The 22616-nt window shown below is 43.4% G+C and overlaps 1 protein-coding gene and 1 pseudogene across 1 annotated transcript in view; both read right to left on the minus strand.

Moving 5' to 3' along the window:
• Window positions 1-22616, minus strand: part of RYR3 (ryanodine receptor 3) — a 517407-nt gene that overhangs the window by 366310 nt on the left and 128481 nt on the right. The gene's annotated exons all lie outside the window — the stretch shown is intronic.
• Window positions 3568-3657, minus strand: LOC125105702 (uncharacterized; annotated as a pseudogene).

Below are 22616 nucleotides of genomic sequence, written 5' to 3' on the forward strand. Positions count from 1 at the left end.
GACATGTTCTTCTAGAAATAATGGTCAATTACTAAAATTTTTCCTATTCTCACAGGACAGAAAAATAATGATCTAGTTGGTACCAAGGGAATCTCTGCCTCCACAGGAAGGTTTCTATACAATTTTGTTTGTAATGTTGATATTTTGAATCCTTCTCTCTCACCTGATAAGAACAAACCAGGTGAGTGACCAGACCCCAGTGTATGCACTTTACCCCTTGGGTTTCTTTCTTCCTTAGGCACATCAGCCAGGTTGAAGAACAAATGGGAAAAAGCTGGAATGCTAGAGCAAATCATGGTGTTCAGTGTCTAACCTAAAAGGGATAGCAGGGCTCAGTAACAGTTATGACAGGAAAATTTAGGTCGCTGGATAAAACATTGATCTGAACCTAATTTTAAGAAGGGGATCTGACCAGGACACTTCAACCTCCCATGTTCACATTATAAATGCTGATGAGTTTGCTCTGTGTCCCCATCTTGATGGGGTCTGAGCACCGTGACCTGAGAACCATACAAAGAGCATCCAATTCTGATTCTACTTCGGTACTACTAAGACTGTGATGAATTGTGCAATGATAGTCACATTTTTATGTTATTACATCCATTCTTTATTTTTAAGTCAATTTCCTTTATCTTTGATTCTGGGATCTTTGGCTTCTGAAATGAGGTATGACACCTTCCCTGGGCCTTGCAGTTCACCCATGACAGCCCACCCACTTGTAGGAATACGTTCTAATAGGACCTCCAGTGAGGGAGAGGGCCACAGTACCACCTGCTTTTGTTTCTTGGGAACAAACTAAGTATTGAGATTCCTTCTACTAGCATAACAGACTGCCTCAGACAGGGTACTTTCTAGAATATTTCCCTTTAAGACTTGTAGAGAAAGTAGACAAACTAAAATGTCTGACATGAAGGACACAAACAAATACTCTGCCTCTATGCATAATCAATCCAATTTACTGACAGATGTTGTAAAATCCAAGAGCAATGACAAAGTATCTAGCAATTTCCATACAAAATCTAATAGCGAGGGAACACTGTGCCTTTTTCAGAAAGGATGCTTGATGAAGTTAGTAGATTGTAATGAAATTTATGGGCTGAAATTTAGATAAGTCTTTGAAAATAGGTCACTTAAAAGCAAAAGAAGTGTGTTCATAATTTAATTTTACATAAAGCCCAATTAACTATCCAGGACTAGTTAAGGAAGGAAGGAAGAGGGAAAGAAAGAAAGGGGAAAAAAAAAACAGAAAGGAAGGAAGGACAGATGGACAAAAGAGAAAGAAAGAATGAATGACTCCATCCATTTTTCCAAGCTCCATGCAGAATTAAGTCATACGTTTGTTTAAGAAACATCTGTGTGTCTACTGGTGTGCTGGACTCTGTTTCATGGCCTGGGGTGCAGAGGTGAACAAGTCAGGCCACACATCTGCCCTCCTGGATGTCCCATTCTAAGTTGATGACTCTCCTGTAGTACACATGGTCACAAATGGGTTTTGGGGGACAGTGGTTTAGATAGGATATAATCTAGGACCAGAAGAATCTGAGTGGGACAGAGACAAGAACCCAGGGATGTTTGAGTGACTTCTCTTTCTTTTCTGAGACTTTCTCTGCCCCAGGATTAGCTCCTGTGTATGTTTCTATCATAAACCTCACTTCTCTGCATTGTAACTCTTGGATTTCTTATCTAAATCCCTTTTACCAGAATTTTTTCTGCTTAGAGGGAAAGAACTATATCCTGCTCATCTCCATCTCATCTGTGTTATATCTCTAGTACCTACCATTTGGAGCAACAAGGCCAAAAATTTGTTGAAGAAAATAATGAAGGCTGGGACAAATATTGGATCAAAATATTGGGTCAAATCTCAGTAAAAAGCTGTAGACCGGGGGCATCTGGGTGACTCACTTGGTTGGGCGTCTGACTCTTGGTTTCGGCTGAGATTATGATCTCAGGGTGGTTGGACTGAACCAGGCATCTAGCGCCAATTTTAGTGTGGAATCTTCTTGGGATTTCATCTCCCTCTGCCTTTCCCCAGTGCACATGTGCTCTCTAGTTAGTAAAAATCTCAAGAAAACAAAATTCTGTAGACCTAGTATAACTGACAGGATTCAAAACCAGATACCATCAGAAATATATCCACACTTACATGGTCAATTGATCCATGTCAAAAAGGCAAGAATATACAATGGGGAAAAGACAGTCTTTTCCATAAATAATGCTGGGAAAACTGGACAGCTACATTCAAAAGAATGAAAACTGGACCATTTTCTTACATCATATACAAAAATAACTCAAAGTGGATTAAAGACCTAAATGTGAGTTCTGAAACCATAAAACTGGTAGAAAACATAGGCAGCAGGTGCGCCTGGTGACTTGGTTGTTTAAGCATCTGCCTTCGGCTGGGGTCATGGCCCAGGGTCCTGGGATAGAGCCTTGCAGCAGGCTCCTTGCTCAATGGGGAGCCTGCCTCTCCCTCTCCTTCTGCCTGCTACTCTCTGTCAGGTGGGTAAGTAAAAATCCTAAAAGAAAAGAAAAATAAAACATAGGCAGGGGGCACCTGGGTGGCTCAGTGGGTTAAAGCCTCTGCCTTCGGCTCAGGTCGTGATCACAGTGTCCTGGGATCGAGCCCCGCATTGGGCCCTCTGCTCAGCGGGGAGCCTGCTTCCTCCTCTCTCTCTGCCTGCTTCTCTGCTTACTTGTGATCTCTGTCAAATAAATAAATAAAATCTTTAAAAAAAACAAAACAAAACAAAAAAAACAAACAAAAAACATAGGCAGTAATATTTTGACATCAGCCTTAGCAACATTTTTCTAGATAGGTCTCCTCAGGCATGGGAAACAAAGGCAAAAATAAACTAATGGGACTCCATCAAAATATAAAGTTTTGCACAGCAAAGAAAGTCATCAACAAAATAAAAAGGCAACCTACTGAGTGGGAAAAGATATTTGCAGATGATAGAGCCATTAAAAGGTTAGTATCTTAAGTATGTAAAGAAATTCTACAACTCAACACCAAAAAACAAATAAATTAAAAAAATAGGCAGATAACCTGAACAGACATTTCTCTAAAGACAACCAGATGGCCAACAGACACATGAAAAGATGCTCAACGGCACTCATCACTGGGGAAATTCACATCCAAACTACAATGAGAGATCACCTTATACCTGTCAGAATGGCAAGAATGAAAAAGACGCGAAATAAACAAGCGTTGGTGAGGATGTGGAGGACAAAGGAACCCTCATGCACTGTTGATGGGAATGTAAACTGGTACAACCACTGTGGAAAACAGAATGGAGGCTCCTCAAAAAACTAAAAATAGAATACCATATGATCTGGTAATCTCACTACTGGGTATTTACCTAAAGAAAATAAAATCATTAACTTTGAAAAATACATGTACGCTTATGTGTATTGCAGCACCATTTATAATAGCCAAGGTATGCAAGCAGCCCAAGTGTCCGTTGGTGGAGGAATAAAGAAGATGAGGTATATCTACACAATGGAATATTATTCAGCCAAAAAAATGATACCTTGTCATTTGTGACATACTATGCTAAGTAAAATAAGTCAGACAGAGAAAGACAAATACTGTATGATTATACTTATATGCAAAATCTAGTAACAAACTATAGAAATGATCCCTGAAAGTATAGTCTTCTTATATGCAAAATCTAAAAAGCCACAAATGAACAAAGAAACCAATAAAAAAATGACATTTTTAATATAGAGAACAGGTGGTTGTCAGAGGGCAGGTGCAGGGCAAGGGGCTGGCTAGGTAAAATAAAGGGGATTAAGAGGTATGAACTCTAAGTTATAAGTCATGAGGATGGAAAGTACAGCATAGAGAGTATAGTCAGTAATACAGTAATATCGATGAGCACTGAGTAATGTATAGAAGTGTTGAATCATGTTGTACACCTGAAACTAATATTACACTTTGTTAGTTACACCACAATTAAAAACAAACAAACAAACAAACAGATGCCATTAGAAATCCTAAGCCACACCTCATGAACACCCAGAGGACTCATGGAAACCAAGCAAAGCTGGTTTCTCTTAACAAGAATTCTCCTTGACACATGTTCTGGTGGTAGGACTCAGAATTCAGCTCTGAGAATCAAATCTGGGGTTAAAAGTTGGTTATTGTGTGCAAAAGTTTCCCACCCCTGAGGATTTCAGTTTGGCAACGATCTTCCTACCCCAGATCTGTGAAGACCCAGCACCCAGGGAAGGCGTGTTGTGCAAGAAAGCAGCTCAAATATAAGGAAGCTCCACCAGGCACTGGTTTCAGCACTTCACAGCTCATACAAGCCTCAAAATTCTCTACTCATCAGGGGTGCCTGGGTGGCTCAGTCATTAAGCATCTGCCTTCAGCTCAGGTCGTGATCCCAGTCCTGGGATCGGACCCTGCATCGGGCTCCCTGCTCCACGGGAAGCCTGCTTCTCCCTCCCCCTCTACCCCTGCTTGTGTTCCCTCTCTTGCTGTGTCTCTCTCTCTCTGCCAAATAAATAAAATCTTAAAAAAATAAAATCTTTAGTTATCAGTCTTCCTGTGCTGCAAGCAAACACAGTGAGGCTCAGGCTCAGATGTGTTAAGTGACTGCTCAGAATCGGTGGCTATTCCTTTTGTTCATCCATTATTCACTCATTTATGAAATATTTGTTGTTATGGCCTATTATACACGCCACGCACTGCTAGGTCCCAGGAATACAAAAATACATCCAAGCTACCAAGTGGGGATTTAAATCCAGTTCTATAGGTCTCCAAAGCCCAAGTTCTTCTCACTGCACCACTTTGTGGAGAGCATTTCAGTAGCTTTAATAATTGCCACCGTTCCCATTTAACTGCTGCTGATTTTTCAATGTCTCACCTTGTAGGGTCTTGTGGGGAGGGTTGGGTGTTATAGCTGGAAGGCTTTATTTTTTCTTTTTTTTTTTTTTAAAGATTTTATTTATTTGACAGACAGAGATCACAAGTAGGCAGACAGGCAGGCAGAGAGAGAGAGAGAGGAGGAAGCAGGCTCCCCGTAGAGCAGAGAGCCCGATGTGGGGCTCGATCCCAGGACCCTGGGATCATGACCCGAGCCGAAGGCAGAGGCTTCAACCCACTGAGCCACCCAGGCGCCCCATGGAAGGCTTTAAATGAAGAGGCAGTTTCCTCTTTCTTAGATAAGATGCAAATAACCAACTGTTTCTGGATCTTATATCAAGTGAAAACACCATTTCAAGCTCCAAGGCCACTCTCCATCCACCATGCCCTAATTCCCCTGCCCACGCCCCAAACAGTACCACCACAGTGCTGCCCCTATGCCCTGCCATAAAAATTCTACTACCTCCTATGAACAGGCTTAGAAAATGCACCGTTGTCCTGCAACAAAGTCCTCAGAGTTCTCAGCCAAACCAAAATCTAATGAAAACCCAATAAAATTAAAAGCATGCAAGATGGGGTTATTCAACTTATTTGAGACTGACTGCTTGATTCCTTCTGTTACAGAGACTAGAGTTTATTCCATATCCCTCAGATGAAAAAAATAAAAATCCATATTGGCTCCCCCCACCCCGGAATATAGTAATGTCCGGCTCTGAATCCTTACTTGCAATCATTTCAATCTTGGTCCTTTTTAAAGAAGTTTTTCCCTTCACAGTTCTGTATAATAATCCAAGGAGATTTATATAGTCCAAACAATTTGGAGTAAAGCAACTGGTTTTCAGTCCATCAAGACAGCTGCCAACATGCTCACTCTCCAAGCCTGTGTGGTCTGTTTGATGGCAGTTATCTGCTACTTTTTACCCTTCTTAGCCATGGACACTGTGGTCCCCAAAGTCTTGGCACTTCAGGTCTAGTATCTTGACCTCATTACCCTACCAACTCTCAGAGAGACCTGTAGCCCTGCCCATTTACCCATGAAGCCCTTTCTCATCCCCTTCCCTGCAGCCTCCAAAGTGAGACAATCCTAGGTTTTTGTTGTTGTTTTTTTTTTTTTTAAGATTTTATTTATCTGACACAGAGAGAGAGAGCACAAGTTGGGGGAGTGGGAGAGGGAGAAGAAGACTTTCTGCTGAGTAGGGAGCCTGATGTGGGACTCGATCCCAGGATCCCGGGGTTAATAACTCGAGCCGAATGCAGACGCTCAACCAACTGAGCCACCCAGGCACCCAAGACTATCTTAGATTTTGTCTCTCAGCCTCACCCTGTCCAAATCTTAGGGCCTACCCCCTAGTAGGACCACCCAGATTCTCACCTTCACAAGAATTTGGGAAATAAGTCTCAGACCACCTTAGGACAAAAGGAAGCCCCGATTTCCAAGACCCAAAGTTCTGCTTGACTTGGTGAGAAAGAAGAGGAAGAAATAACTAATTCAATTTTATGTGATATTTTTTTCCTGGATCTCTCCCATTTTGAGTCATCTGTAGGAAAAAAAATCTGACTCTGCTGTGAAGCAGTGGGGCTCAACCACATGGAACATAAGAATCACCTGGAGTACTTTTAAAATACCCTGATGCCGGAGTCCCACCTCGTTTCGAATGCTGGGAAACTCTAGGGAAGGGTGCTGGGCATGGGCACTGAAGGTCTCTCTGTGTGACTGATGAACACTGAGGGTGGAGAACAGCTCCACAGACTCGGGCAGAGTGGATAGCAGGGGGCTGTCAGAGGAGGCTGGCAGATACTCTGACACAGGGATGGAATCACAAGAGAAAATAAGTGAGTTTGGGATAGGACGGAAGGAAAGGGGAAAGATCAGGTATTGGGGTTCTCATTTTCTTTTAATCAACGATCCAAAGGCTAGGTCACTGTCGATTCAAGACCCTCCAGTCACCAAAGGTGACCACCTGTGGGCCCTCCATTAGGTGTATTTCTCTAGAACATGGTGGGATGCATTTTTCCTCTAGGCATTTATAATTCTGCCTCATGGGAGTTATTCATCTGAGTGTAGGGACTAAGACAATCTTCCAGCTACAAGAGAATCACCAGAAAAAAGTATCTCACTTCTTCAAAACTAGGGCATCTGAGAAGTTTAAAATGGAAAACAAGCCAACCAACTAGCAAGTAATTATTGAATATTTTCAATCTACCTGGCACTGTCTATATTATAGGTACTTGTGGGTCCTTCCTTCCCTTCCCCAGCCCACTCTCAAACCCTTCTCATGACCAGGGTAAATGACTTTCTGGTAACTTCAGAGGAAGGCACATACAACTATTTTGAATGAGTGACACTTTTCATTTTCCCTAAAGAAACTGAAGTGCTTTACAGCCAAGAATAAGATGTCTCAAATGTATGAGGGATTGGTTCGTAGTTGTGGAGTGGCAGATCTTGGTAGGAGAATTAGGTCTATCTCTACAATAGCACATTTCCATCTCAGTGGCAGGAGTCAGAATACCTAAACAATGTCCCAAAGCTAATATGTATCCGTCTGTCTTTACCTTTGACATGTATTTTCTCCCTGGAAACAGGGAAAGCAATTTTAGTCTTCCTTCCAAAACATGGGGGAATATGTATGGTTGGTATCCTACAACGTTCAATAATTCATGTGACTTACAAGCAAATGTATTCCAAAAAAAAATTTGAAATCATAGCTCATCTGTAGGTAGCTCTCCATGTGTTGAACACACACAAGCAAAATCTGAGTCACTATGCAACACTTATGGTTTCAGGGATTTTATCACTTCAGATTGTAAACCCTGAGTCAACTTAGAATCAAGCATCAGTATCTGTTTCTTATGTATAAAGCAGATCAAGGATACAGAAAGGCCTCTATTTTATCCTGCAGATGCAAATAATGGTGGCTCTGATGATTTGAGTCAGCCTTGACTAAAACTGTACAGAGCTAAGGTGGCCTGGGTGGCTCAGTTGGTTAAGTATCTGACTCTTGATTTTGGCTCAGGTCATGATTTCAGGGTCATGAGATTGGGTCCCATGGGCCCCGCGCTGGGTGTGGAGCCTGCTTAGGATTCTCTCCCCCGCTCTGCACCCCTCCACCCCACTCAAGCATGCTTCTCCCAAACCCCCCCAAAAACCCCAAAAGACCCTCATACACAGCAGACCATACTAGCCACAGCCAAAAGCAGTATACGTCTCTACCAGCAAAACCCTAACCAAGAGTTCATGATCTCAATCTTCCTGCATTGCCATGATCAGGTTCTTCTATGCAAAGATATCTCTAAACCAAGATAAGACAAGGAAAAATGGTGTACATGGGATCACAGAAAATTTAGAGAAAAAGGATTCAGGAGTCATTGAATCCAAAGCTGGGAATTCGTCCACACAAACATCAAGACAGAAATTCCAACCTCTCTCCTTATCAGGGTAGAAATTCACATGCAAAGCACCAAGAAATAAATGAAAACCATGAAATACATGAAAAAATACCATGAAAACCAACTAGAAGGTGTGATTCTCTTTCTGATTAAAAATTTCCTCTCATGTGCTTGGCTGCTCTGCCTACCAACAGTCTGTTCATTAACGAGGAAATCCTCATATTCTCTAAGATCAGTTCTTTAGACCTTATCAGACTTATGTAGCCCGGGGAGTTTCAAGCAGAAAGGAAATTTATTATTCATCTGCAAGTACGAGAAGGACGGATATATGGAAGATGGAAACCATCTGTTACCCACTGAGGTCAGAATGAGACAGGCTAGCCCCAAAAATCTAACAGAAGAGACTGAAATGGGCTATGAGAGAGAACTTAGGAGAAGCAAGGGTCAACCGCCACCATGAATTATCAAGATCAGATTACAGCTTCTTCACACAGACTATAGAACTCTCTTCTCTGGGTTGTTGAAAGTTTATCTTGTGATTAGAATTCTGTAAGGACACACTCTATGGAAATAGCCATTTTAAAAAAAGGTTATTTTTCGTCAATTTACCCAATGTTTGAGTCTCAATAGTTGCCCAGTAAAGAGCTTGAGCTCCATGAATGCGTAAATGGTGTTTAATTTTCCCTCTACTCTGTTTATCATGGCATTATGTGCAAATAAACAGGCAGTAAAGGATTTCTGCTGCTCCTTAACAAGGTAAATAGCTTTGCCTATTACTTTTCTCTAGAACCAATACCAGGATTCTTGGGGTCTGTCCCTGTGATGATGTGACACGGGCTCGTCCGTTTGATCGATGATGTGTGATATTATCTCTGCTCCTGCAGCTAAGTGCTCTCACTTTAGGTCACCAGCTACTTCCTATTTGTCATATCTGGGGAACATTTTCTGAGCCCATCTTTCTTGACCTCCCTGTGTGGCAATGGATACTGTGAATCTCCTCATGTTTTCTGGAAACGATCCTCTCTTCTGGCTTCTAAGGCACTGTGCCTCTAGCTGAAGTCCCGTCGTCTCACCTGCCATTCAGTCACCCTCTACCTTGGGAGCTCAGACTCTGTCCTCAGGCCTCTGTTGAGGTGTTCACCAAGGGATGGCATCCACGTCATTGGTTTCAACTCACACCTCTTTCACTGGTGACTCCTCAGTCTCTCCTGAGCTCAGTCCCCATATTAAAATGAAGGCTGCTGGTCATCTCCGTTTGGAGGTTCTTGTCCCACTGCAATCCATCCAAAACGCCTCTCACTATCTCTCCTTTCTTAGACTTGTTCCTTCTTCACTCCCTGCATGGGAGACAGGGGTCATCATTTACCCACACACCCATGGCAGAAGCCTGGAGGCCACCCACAACTCCTCTCCCTTCTATACCCACTCGGAATTTTCTTTTCTTCTTCCCTCTTCTCTATTTCCACTGCCCTACCTAGTATACACACCTAGGATTACTGCAGTAGCCTCCTTACTGCATTTGGCTTTCTGTTTCACTCTTCCCCATCAACCCTCCATGTTCCTGACAGAGTGATATTCCCAGAAGACTTCTGAGCTGTTCACTCCATTGTTTAAAGTTCTCCGGTGGTTTCCCCAAAACTTTCAGATTCATGGAGTTCAAGGTCCCCCTCCTAATCTGGCTCCTGGCTTCTCTACAGCCTCTGTTCTTACCCTTCCCCCACAAACCCTTCCCAAACACAGAACTTCAAAACCCTGGAACTACCTGCGGAGAGACCATGCTTTATGCTCACCCCTGAGCCTCTACTTGGCCTAGAGTGTCCATTTCTATCACAATCCTCATTTTCTAAGTTTTATCATGTGTGTCCCGTCATCTGCAAAGCTCCCCCCTGCCCTCCACTGTGCTTCCATACTCCCTGTCTCCCTCTAGCACTGCATTGATTAGCTTGTACCCTAACTGTAGTTTGTCTGCCTCCCTGTGCTGGCTGTAAGATTCCTGAAGGTGAGGCCTACATCCGATTCATCTGTGTGTCTAGAACAAAGCCTCGTACAGTGGCGGCACCCAGTAAATGTCTCACGAGTGGATGGTTGAGCTCAGAGTCTTAAGTTAAACCCGGGTGTTACACTAATCAGTTTCCTAGCTTTTATTTGTTAGGCCAGGCCAATGGGTGGGAAAGCAGAGAAAAGAAGAGGCCAACTTTACAAGTAATGAAGTCACAGGCTGGCTTAAACAAAGTCTTATGAGCAAGTGCCTCAACTGCCTTGTCTGGATAATTTGATTTGAGAGTTCTCAGCAACAGTGTAACTCCTTGTTTCTTTGTGTTCAAGTCTTGTCTTTACAGGAAGCTCCGTGATATCAAAGCCATTTTCTCAATGCTCTCATATCTTCACAGGACTGGGTCAAGTCAGAAAGAAGGAAAAGACCAGGGGGGATGTCCTCCAGCCTTAAGTCAGAATCCTACTCTGTCTGCTCAGATTTTGTACCCTTGCCAAGTTTCAGGGGTAATTCAACCCAAGTCTCAGCCTGAAAAGAACCCAGCAACTCCTAATTCAAAATGAGTCCACTGTTTACCTGTGGAGTCTCAGAAAGGACCTGGTAAAAAAGGAAGGCTGTGTGTGACTCACTGTTTCTCTCCGACTGAGTCAAATTGTTGACCATTTGCTGTGCAATCTGGGCTCCTTTGTTCATAAGTTCACCATATGTTTGGCCCTCTGAGGCTCATACTTCCTTTAGAAACAACATCTTCATTTCTTTTTCTTCTGATTAAAAAGATCATAACCTAAAACCTGTGTGTTGACCCTTGCAGAAACACAAAGACAAGGCAATGACACCTGCTCATTTCCCAAGTACAATAGGGTTTGGGGCATAATGGCATAGTCAACATCTGTATACAGACAGCCATTTTTAGGAAAGCTAAATTGTCACTCGTTATGCTGTACCAGGTGGTCCTTTTTGCATAAAACCTACAGAATTGTCCTATCTCTCGCTTTAGATTTCAGCCTTTTATTTTTTTTTTTTATGGAGAAGCACGAGCTACAGGGAACTTTCTCACCCAGGCCACTATGGAGGCAGATGTTGTCTCTTACTACCACATACAATGCCAGACTTCTCATGGTGAGATTGCTCTAGAGGAATAATGTATAAAAGCCCCCAGATAGCTAAGGTAACCACCAGCAAAGAGGTAAAAAGCTTTTGGAATTGGCTGCATCTGGGCAAGGATCCAAGATAAATGGATAAAGAATGCCTAAAAGCCATCTAAGTAGTAGTTAAGGTTTGTTTTTCTGTAAATCTTGCTTTAAGAGGACACTTAACCTTCTCAAATTTCTCCAATTTAAATGGACAAATGGAAGTTTTAATAAAGGTCTTAGTTTATTTAGAGCTTAGAAAAAGAACTTGTTGCTTCACTGTATTCTCTTTGAAGCTATAACCCACAATTCAAGTCATCGTCCCTAAGAAGAAAATTTCAATAGCAGTGAACCTCACTGGAGTCTTTTAAGAGGGGAAGCAGAGAGAGCCAGAGTGCTATTGGTTTTGTCATAATGGAGATTTTATCTGACAAGTTACACATCTGAGAGAGAAAACCTCTACTGGCAACTAACTTATTGCTGTAGGTTTTTCTGTAATTACGGTTGAAGCATTAAGATTTTTTTAAGTTTGTCTTGTGCTGATTGATTTTCATATAAATCCATCACAGCAGAGAGGGGCTAGAGTCCCAGGCCCTGAAATCAGATGGGCTGGGTTGGAATCTTGTCTCTGAATCTAGCTATGTGGTCTTTGACAAATTTTATTACCTTCTTGCCTCAATTTTTTTTTTTTGCTTGTGAAATGGGAACAGTAATGACTTCTTTTTGCACTGTTTGAGGTTAATTGAATCAGTAAATATAAAACGCCTAAAACAGTACTGCAGTAACATTCACTAGATAACCGTAATTAACAAAATACCATTATCTTAAGAAACCCCTTAAGAATTACCAACATTCAATTGCCTAGGTCTCCTTATCGCAATAGAACAGTTTGATCTTCTCAGATCTATCATTGATGTCTCTAAAGTTAGAGCATGATTTAGAAAGAAATTGAGCTGATTTAGTGGGGGGTGGATGGGGAAGTGTTAGTTGCTTTTTTTTTTTTTTTTTTTGACAAATGAGAGGTTACCTTAAACCTAAATAATAAAAAGTCCCAACAGATTACTAATCTAAACCCATACTATCAGTACTACTTTTGGAAGGTGTAGATTAAAGGAGAGATATCTTTGTTTCTGTCCTTCCAAGAATGGTCAACACTCAGACACCTGGGTGGCTCAGTGGGTTAAGCGAATGCCTTTGGGCCAGGTCATGATTTCAGGGTCCCAGGATCAAGCCTCACATTGGGCTCCCTGTTCCATGGGGAGCCTGCTTCTCCCTCTCTGCTCTCCCCCACTCTCTTGCTCTCTCTCAAATAAGTCAATAAAATCTTTAAAAAAAATCACTCAACACTCTCAGTGATCACAAAGACTGACCCAAACGACAAGAAACAACTTGTTCCACTTAACCTTCTGCCCCAACCCATCCCTACAAGCGAGCTTGCCTTTTCACTCCACGTAAGGGTTGGATCTTTTCCATTCTTTGAAACCAGTTCTAATACTGGGAAATGGGCAAACGTGCACTGGCCCACAGGGTTCTGCCCCTCTCTCAAGTTCTAGTTGGTTGCTGTGATAAGGAGGCCCTTTCCTGTCCTTCAACCAGACTTCCAGGGCCCTAGACAGTTTGATTAAATCTGTGATGGTAATTTCACAGGAGCAGCGCCAAAATGAGATTCCAAAGTCCCCAGTTTGAGAGATTAGATTCCTCACTGGTGGCATGGCTTTGGGTAAATCCTTACTTTTGTGAGCCTTATTTACAAAATTAAGTTAATAACATCCTAGTCAGAAAGGACTGTGAGAAGTGACAGAATCGTGCAAGGAGATGCATTTTATAAACTGAGAAACAGTATAATTACAACAAATACCAGTGACCCCAAATCTCAGCCTTTATTTTTTAGCCTCCCTATGTGCATGGGACCCTATCATCCTTGCTGTTTCACCCCCAAGCTCCTCTCCAGACTGCACCTCTGGCTTCTATACCTTCTGGACTGTCATTCATCTGGTCAAAACCTGGCAGGCCACTGCAGGTGCCACAAGTGTATTAATAATCCCAGAGTCAATGTAACCTACTTGTCCACCTCAAGTCATCTGATATGCAGTGCATTCTTCTCTAGTGTTTTTGGATTTTTAGTTTGGGCTTTCTCCTGACAATTCAGACAGCTTTTAAGGTTTTAATTAATTTAGAGAGTGAGTGCACATGTGAGAGAGCAAGCAGGCAAGTAGAGGGGAGAGAGAAAGAAAATCTCAAGCAGACTTGGCACTAAGCATAGAGCCTGATGTAGGGCTCAATCCCATGGCCCCAAGATTTGAGCCGAAGTCAACAGTGAGGTGCCTAACCAACTGAGCCATATAGGAGCCCAATCCTGACAACTTCTGACAGAGCTCTACAACGAGTGGGTGCTCTCTTCCACTCAGTTTGTATTTCTGAGCCTCTACTAGGCAAACAGGAACTACTAACCTTAAAGGTGTAGGGTGGTGGGGAGGAAGGGAGAGGAGAATAATGTGTAGGATTGACTGGCAGCCATTGCTATCTGCTGAGGAAAAGAAAAACTTACCAAGTGCCACTTACCAAGTGCCTATGATGTATCAGTTCTACGCTAGGCATCTTATAAATAGTCCTTCATGGGTGCCTGGGTGGTTCAGTCAGTTAAGCCTTCAGCTCGGTTCATGATCCCAGGGTCCTGGGATGGAGACCCACCTAGACCTCCCTACTCTGCATGGGAGCCCACATCTCCTTCTCCCTCTGCCTGCCATTCCCCCTTGCTTATGCTCTGTCAGGTAAATAACATCTTAAAAACAAATACAGTCCTTCATTCAATCTTGACAATAAACTCATATGCACATCACAACTGAGAAACTCATGAGGCTCAGAGCACATGTCATTTACCCCGAGCCACGCAGAGGTAGAGATGAAATGAGAATTCAGGTCTGCCGGAATGGACTAAGTGCAATGTCATCGCATCTTTACTTTGCCTCTGCCAACACTGGGTTGTTTCAGCCGTCTGGAAGGACCACGGGGCACCTTATTTCTGCTGCTTTTGGAGATCACTTGTAAAGTTCAGAGGGAGTGGGAAGAGGCACTTGTTAGCTGGAAAGTCACTAAATAGGCCTCCTACCCCGGAGTGGTAAGAAGCAACTGGAGGAGACACGGAGTACTTCTGTGTCCTGTGGCTCAGAGCATGTGTTCTGAAATCCGTCTCCTTCTTGGCATCTGCACACACATGTGAACTGGGCATGACCACAGTCTGCTCGATGAGAAAATCAGGGAGTCAGGACTGCGAGCTGCTGCAGAGATAAGGATCCAGCAGGCTCAGCAGTCTGAATAAAGTCTACATATATAGTCCGCAAATGGACGTTGCCTTCAAGCAAAGACCAGGGAGCATGGGAGCTCTGTACCATAAGAGAAAATGGCACTCTGCTCCCAACAGTTGCATCCCAGTCCTCCGGGCTCTGTCAACTTCTTGGCAGCAACACTGGACTTGGGGCAGCTTGAAAGAAGGGAAGGAGACCGGTGCTTTTGCTGCCTGCCCAGCCACCATGGGCTTGGTGGCATCCAGTCCCGTCCGTTTCTGCCTCTCGCCTAGCCTTAGGAACCAATTATGCATTATAAACTCATGATTAGGCTCTTGTTTTCCCAAATAAAGTGCAACCAATAGACTCAAGAACTAATTATTTAGCAAGATATGTTCTCTGTGCAGAAGGACAGCTCAGAATCTCAGATTCTTGATCTGATGCCTGAACTCACTAACCTCTGCTTGGGTGGGGGGCAGGGCAAGGGATGCCCCTGACATTCCTCCATTTGAAGAACGTTCCTGCTAAGGGTCCACAGAACTAGCTCATTACTACAGCCTCATCTTCTCTCCAGGTCTCAAAGCTTCAGTCATCATAAGGGTAGTGGAAATGGATGGAGGGGAGGGAAATAATCAACTTACGGGTAATTTGCTCTCTAGTAGATCTGCCCAAAGCAACAATTCAAAATAGGTTTCAACTTCCTTTTGGATCTTCTCCCACCTCATTTAGAACCTGTTCCATTTCCTCAACAGACTTTTGTCTCTCTCCTCCCAGAATTTCATTGTCTTTATGCTTCCCTCTGGCCAAATACCTTCCCTTCATTCCAGCATGGGCACCCCTCTTAGGAGCAAAGAGATGTATGCTCCCAAGTTACTGCCCTAGTCCTGCACAAATGGTCAAATCTTCCAGGCTCTGTGTTATCACAAAAGGCAATCTGATTACATTTCAGGAACTGTCAGGATGCTTCTAGGTTTCATTATGTCACTGGAGTTATTTTTATACATAGGGACTACACGCGGCACTGCTGCATTTTCAAATATGTTACCAAGAAAGCAAATGTTTTTCTGCAATGTGTTCTATAACCTTCCCCTGCTCACACTACGATAGGCTACAGACAACCTCTTCAACGGCCTCCAGTGATTCATACCCTTGTATCATCCCTGCCTGCCCCTTGAATGTGGCTAGACTGAGTGACCTCCTTCTGATGAAAAGAATACGGCATGAAACAGGGGCGTCTCGATGGCTCAGTTGAGTAAGTGCCTGACTCGTTTCCGGCTCAGGTCGTGATCTCAGGGTCCTGGGATCAAGCCCCACGTCAGGTTCCCTGCTCAGTGGGGAGTCTGCTTGAGGATTTCTCTCCCTCTTTCTGCCCCTCTTCCTGCTTGTGCCCATGCACGCGTGCTCTATTATATCTCAAGTAAATAAATAAATCTTCAATAAAAAATACAGCAAAAACAGTTATGATGTCACTTCCAAGATTAGGTTACAAAAAACCTGGGCATTCCATGTTATGCGTCCTGTGTTGCTCTTTCTGGTGGATTCCACCTGTCCCACAGGGAGATCCTTGTGGTCAGGAGCAGTGATCTGTGGCCAATAGCCAGCAAGGACCTGAGGCTGCTAGTAACCAGGTAAGTCAGCTTGGAAGTGGATCCTTCCTAGGTCCAACCCTGAAATGACTACTGCTCCTCATGACATCATGATTCAGGCTGTGAGAGACCCCAAACCAGAGGAATTAGTAAGGCTGCACCCAGATCCTCGACCCATAGGAACTGGGAGGTCATACATGTTTGAAACCACTATGTTTGGGGTACTTGATTATACATCAACAGATAATTACTCTGAAGCAGAAGTTCTGAGCCCTAAAACTCTCTTTGGGATGTTCTTCACAGGACCTAGAGTCGTCTCTATACCACCATTTGCCTTGCTGACCTGTGGAAGGTGGGGATCCCCTATCACTGCCCTCTCCCCCGACACTGGAGGCAGCCACCTGCAGTCAGCTGAGATGGACAACCGAGATACAGCCATGTTTCCTCAGGCTCTGGTTCTATAAGAAAAGTACTGTCACCTCGGTCAACTACTGAGGCCCAGAATCAGCTGCCCAAGACCTTGGTTCTTCGCACGCTCTGCTTTTCTTTAGGAATCTAACTACACTGAGGCAGTAAGAAGACAAATTAAAAAAAAATTGATTTCTGGATAATTTCTCCTTTGCTCTAACAGGAAAAGATCCTTCATTACTTTGCAGTTGTCTGTGGAAACACATATCCAGGATTAGAATTTAATGTAAATTCCTTATTTCATTCATGTTCAGCCACCTTTGAATCTCACTATGTTTTTTCTTTGTTCCCTTCAAAAAATTCTTCTTTCTCTAGGAAGTCGACAATAGTCTTCCCTTGTCAGGAGGTTTTATAACTCACATAGAAATAGGAATAAAAACCATGGACTCCTGATGTCTTCCAAGGTTCTTTTCTGGCCCAACCCAGAGCTTTTATTCAATGGTAGATTGGGTCGCCCCAGAGAGAAGGGTCTGCTATGGAGTCTTAGCTATTCTTAGTCCCAAATAACATGAGTTAGGTCTGGAAGAGGAGGGGGGAACAAAAAGCAATTCAAGCCTTTGAAATTCAAGCCTTTCCCTCTAAAGGAGATGTTAGGATAGAAAACGGTCTCTACATTCTCCTGTGGTTAGCAGCTGGGCAGACTTCTGCTTCCCTGAGAGGAGCTGCCCTCAGTCAGGGAGCCCCTCGGTAGAAGGTTCAGCCATCTCCAGGCACAGGGAACCAAGAGAAGACAGGCAGCAGGAACCCGAAACCAGTTTAGGAGGAGGAACACCTCCTCATAGGACTGGTTTTACCTTATTTAGTTCTGTCCAAGACAACCAAGTTGAAACAGAGCAGACCATCTTCTATCAGTGGAATTTCTAAAAATACATATTTTTTCATTTTTATTCCTTCTTCTGATACTAATTTGGGGCTCTTGGGCACATAACTTAATTCCCAGAGCCTCTGCTTCCACATATCCAAAGTGAGATTTTATAGAGAGTATAACTCACGGTGAGAGAATACTAAACATGGCCTATTATGATTATTATCTACTGAAGTAAATAACAAAGAGAAAGTTGTGATCCAAGCTTTAGAGCCACACTGAACAACAGAACTTTCCCTAATGATAGTAGTGTTCTATAATCTGTTCTGTGTAATATGACAACCATTGGCCATTTGGCTACTGAATATTTGAAATGTGAGGTTAGCCTGAGGAGCTGAATTTTTTTATTTTAGTTAATTTCAAATAGTTACATGTGGCCAGTAGCTGCCATACAGGACAATGCAGCTTCACAAGAATGGCTTATCCATGAAGGAGCACATGTACATTGTCCATACTGACCAGAGAGCTCTACAAAATAGAACTCTGGCCTCTTAAGGAGCCCGAGAGCCCAAAATTGCTCAGAGGAAAGCCCTTTATAAATGGGCATGGGATAGAAAGGGAAGCCTTTCAGGAAAAGAGAGTGGATCTGACCTATGATTGACAGGCTGTTCAGTTCCAGTTGTTCTGAAGAATACTGGTCATTTGTACCCAGTCATCATGGACTCATCCCCAGTCACCCTAATGGCTACTGGTTAGATGAAGTCAGGGGGTGCTCTGTGTGAAGTTAATGAAAGTATGGGAATTTAAAATAATGAATACCAAGTTCCAAGCAATGAACAGATTACCTTTTTTGATGCTATGTGAAATGTAATCTGTCTCCAAGCCAATATTAACACCTCTATATACTTTTCCTTATTAAGCACTTACTGTATGCTAGGTAAACACTACAGCACCAAGTTAAACCCACTTCTTGACTTCGTTTCCCTCATTCTAGTCAAAGGTAGAGATACAAGTAAAGAATTGTGGTACACGGTGGGAAGTACAATAAGGTGCATTAAAGAGTTCGTAATAGACTGAATTGGTCAGAGACAAAGAAAAGCAGCTAAGCAGAGTCCTGAAGACACGGCACAATTTATCTTCTTAAAGTGTGTGAGGGAAGGAGGGGTGCTCCTGATGAATAAACATGGGCAGAGCCTGCCACCTTTGAGAAGCATCAATGCTTCATGATTGGCACTTAGGAGCCAAATCTGGGAGGAATATGGAAAAGTAAGTGGGAGTTAGAACATAAAAGACCATCCCAGGGAGTTCAGATTTTATCTCCTAGAAAATGGGAAACCACTGAAAGGCGTCAAGTAGGAAAGGGACATTGAGATTTGGGTGTCTGAGCTCTCTGCTCTTGTTTTTTTTTGTTGTTTTGTTTTTTAAGATTTTATTTATTTATTCGACAGACAGATCACAAGTAGGCAGAGGCAGGCAGAGAAAGAGGAAGGAAAGCAGGCTCCCTGCTGAGCAGAGAGCCCGATGTGGGGCTTGATCCCAGAACCTTGGGATCATGACCCGAGCAGAAAGCAGAGGCTTTAACCCACTGAGCCACCCAGACGCCCCAGAGCGCTCTGCTCTTGTATGGGAGATGATGAGAGGGAGGGGAAGACATGGGGATGCACCAGGAGACATCTGCACCAGTGTGTTGTAGGGGTGCAGAGGAGAGGAGATGGTGGTGGAGAGGAATCAGCAATGGTTAACGACATTAAGGTACTAAAAGAAAGTCTGGAAGCGTCTACATTAGAGAGTTTTATGACAAAGGATTTTTTTTTTAAGATTTTATTTATTTATTTGAGAGAGAGACAGTGAAAGAGCATGAGCGAGGAGAAGGTCAGAGAGAGAAGCAGACTCCCCGTGGAGCTGGGAGCCCGATGCGGAACTCGATCCCGGGACTCCAGGATCATGACCTGAGCCGAAGGCAGTCGTCCAACCAACCGAGCCACCCAGGCGTCCCGACAAAGGATTTTTAGTAAGATTGATATACTGTATGAGCTTGTGAATACAAACATATTAGGTCTACTTTTACACCAATTTTCACCCATATAAATTGATGGTGGTGGTTATTGTAAAGCTTCCATAACTGGGAGAGAAATGCTCGAGTTTCCTCATGTCTACAATTTAAAAAGAAAATCTTCTACCCTAATCTCTTTTGCCTGGTCCTCATGAGAACACTAATTGGAACAAGAGAGTCAAGAAAGTAGAAGTTAGTGAGGCCAGTAGAAATTAAAGGCATTTGTTTCCTCCAGGTCATGGAAAAAGATAGATTCTTAATTCCTGTTCTGAAAAGGCTCTCACGGAGGAAATAGTTGGGGGTGGGAATATTGGGCAATTGCCTTCCCTATCTTGCAGACTCCACTCTGGACAACACTGAAGCTACTTCAGAGAGCACACGTACCAGCTTAAGAGAAGCAAGTCTACAACACCTCCTAAGTAAGGTGCCTCAGGGTTCCAGAACTTTCAGAACCTCAAGGCTCATCCTCATTATGTAACTTAAAACACTTTTTTTTTTTTTAAAGATTTTATTTATTTATTTGACAGAGAGAAATCACAAGTAGGCAGAGAGGCAGGCAGAGAGAGAGGAGGAAGCAGGCTCCCTGCCGAGCAGAAAGCCCGACGTGGGGCTCGAACCCAGGACCTGGGATCATGACCTGAGCCGAAGGCAGCGGCTCAACCCGCTGAGCCACCCAGGCGCCCCAACTTAAAACACTTTTTACTGTTATTTATGACAGCACAAAAAATTATACCGACATTCTACTTTGGCTATAAAATGTACAGATACAGTATCCCAGTACAAAATAAGATCAATTAAGTTGACTTAACTGTCATTAAAACAAAACAAAACTCATGGAATTCTTCCCTTGAATTTCTTCTTTTGAGTCTCAACGGGCATTCCAATATGTATGTATGTATGTATGTGTGTGTGTGTGTGTGTGTAAGTGTATTTATTCTTGTGGCAAAATGAGATAAGGAAAGACAAGAACTGACCTTCATTATCTGAGACTGAAAGACTGAGAGGCACTTTCTCTGAAATTTAACAGTGTTTTCTAAACCCTAAGCCTACCATGTCTGCTACCTTTCCTAAAGGGGACGCCAATCAGGAAAAATAGATGTTTTTCTCTTCTTAGATGGCTAATGGTCATTTCAGTGTGAAGAATAGGCCAAAAACTCATCTTTTAATTTCTTCCTGTCTTCCTCAATACTGTACATACCATCATTTGCCCAGGTGCTCAAACCTCAAACTTAAGATTCAATTTTTTTATTGGAACATATTAACATACAGTATCACACTAGTTTCAGATATACAATATAAGGATCCCACAGCTCTCTAACATTACTCAGCACTCATCTTAAGTATACTCTAAATTCCTTCATCTAAGATTCATTTTTTTAAAAGATTTATTTATTTGATAGAGTACATAAGCTGTGGGAGCAGCAGGCAGAGAGAGAGAGAGAGAAGCAGGCTTCCTGCTAAGCAGAAAGGCTGAGGTGGGACTCAATCCCAGGACCCTGGGATCATGACCTGAGCTGAATGCCGACTAAGCCACCCAGGTGCCCCTCTAAGATTCATTCTTGAGTCCACCTTCCCTCACCCCTACACTATCACTCCCACAGCAGCTCCCATCACTGCTCCCTACAAACACACCCTGCGCCCTTCCTGCTGACTCCTGCCCAGGCTCTCCCACCGATGCTCAGGTGTCAGCTGGCTGCGCTTCAACTCACCCCCCTGATCCCTTCTGCTCTCCACCCTGGCTGACAGCTCAGCACTCAGACGAAATCTTTTCAAGACTTAACAGATCATTCCTCTCCTCTGCTAAATGCCTTTCACGAGTGTCCAGTTTTTCTCAGGATAAACCAAACACCTTGTTGTGTCCTACAAGGCCCTACATGAGCCGTCCACTTCATGTCCGCCTCAACTGCTGTCATTCCCTGGGACTCACACTGGCCTTTCATCAGTTCCCTGAAAGTGACAAGCCCTTCCCGTCTCAGAGCTGCCGAAAGGACCGTTCTCTCTGCCTGAGAGGCTCTTTTGCTAGCTCCTGCACTGCCTGCTCCCTCACCACTCAGGTCTAAGGCTGGAATGGAAGTGCAGAGAATCCTTCGCCCTTTTTCTCTCTCTGTTACCACCGTTCGTAAATATCAGAGCACCTGCCACAGTCTGTATTCATTCATGTGCACTTTTCTTGGGCTCTTCCCCATTGCCCCGTGAGCTCCGTGAGGGCAAGCAAAGGATCTCTTTTTCATCCCTCCACCTCCTACCACAGTGTTCTGCACATGGCCAGTGCTCGGTAAACAGCCACTGAACAAACATGACCCCGGAGTGGGGACCGTGGCTCTTTCACACTGAATGCCTAATGAGGCATTTTCCGATTGCTCCGACATTGCAATTAGCAAAACTAAAATTACTGATTTTCACAAAGCAAATTAAAATGCAGATCAGCTTAATTTGAGGGGCTGCTGCTAAGAAAATTTCCTGTTCTAACAAGCTTCCTGCGCCCATGGCCAAATAATTAGTGTTATTTACCTGTCTATACTGGGTCTGTGATAGCCTCCTGCTCTCGGCTTTAAGCGCAAATGCCAAAATAGCCCAGGAAACAGCAAAAATCCCACCAGAATTTTATTATTATGGTGAGTCTCAGCTTGGTTCTCCAGACTGAAGATGTAATTCCCCAAACTGATAACCACAAAGCCCTCAAATTCATTTCAGACACATCGGGCACCTTGCAACGATCATGCCAAGAGAACCTGCAGGTAGAAGATAACTCGGTTTCGTGCAAGGGCTGCCTCTCCCAGTATCTGTGGCGTGTTAGAACGGAACAGGTTTTCAAGCTGTCTGACATGGAACCCTGGGTGAACTGTCAACAGAGGCTGAAATCACCCAAGATGATGGCAGAGCTAAATGAAGGCAGAAAAAAAGAAGGAATCCTCAGGAATATGTAATAAAGAGAATCCCACTGCTGCGTGCAGATGGATAAGGCATGTCCAGTAAATTCCTGAATGAACGAGTGAGGTGGGCACGTTCATTTTGTGCCTGCTCCATCAATTCCAGACTC

This window comes from Lutra lutra, chromosome 7, assembly GCF_902655055.1.
Source record: "Lutra lutra chromosome 7, mLutLut1.2, whole genome shotgun sequence".
Lineage (NCBI taxonomy): Eukaryota > Metazoa > Chordata > Mammalia > Carnivora > Mustelidae > Lutra > Lutra lutra.